The sequence below is a fragment of the Nanorana parkeri genome, unplaced genomic scaffold, assembly GCF_000935625.1.
Source record: "Nanorana parkeri isolate BGI_ZX_2015 unplaced genomic scaffold, ASM93562v1 scaffold2213, whole genome shotgun sequence".
Lineage (NCBI taxonomy): Eukaryota > Metazoa > Chordata > Amphibia > Anura > Dicroglossidae > Nanorana > Nanorana parkeri.
In genome coordinates, this window is record NW_017308481.1 from 1,263 (window position 1) to 1,824 (window position 562).

Sequence of the window (562 nt, forward strand, 5' to 3'; positions counted from 1 at the left end):
GCTAAAATGTATTTGGCCCGGCCAATAAAGCTTATTTGAAATTTGAGAGAGAAGAGAGAGAGCGAGAAGAGTGAGGGAGAGAAAGAGGAGAAGGAGAGAGAAAAGAGAGAGGGATAGAGAAGAGAGAGAAGAGTGAGGGAGAGAGAGAGAGAGAGAGGAGAAGAGAGAGGGAGAGAGAGGAGGAGGGAGAGGGAGAGGAGAAGAGAGTCTCGGAGTCTCGGTGGAATTCGGAAGTTTTTCTAGTTATTATGATTTCTGGTGATTGTCCTGTCATGTGATATATATCATAGTTTCTCGTGCATGTTGTACAGTACATTTTGCTCTGATATGTGATCTGTGACATGTGATCTGTGACATGTGATATGTGATCTGTGACATGTGATCTGTGATCTGTGACATGTGATCTGTGACATGTGATCTGTGACATGTGATCTGTGACATGTGATATGTGATCTGTGACGTGATCTGTGACATGTGATCTGTGACATGTGATCTGTGACATGTGATCTGTGACATGTGACATGTGATCTGTGACATGTGATCTGTGACATGTGATCTGTGA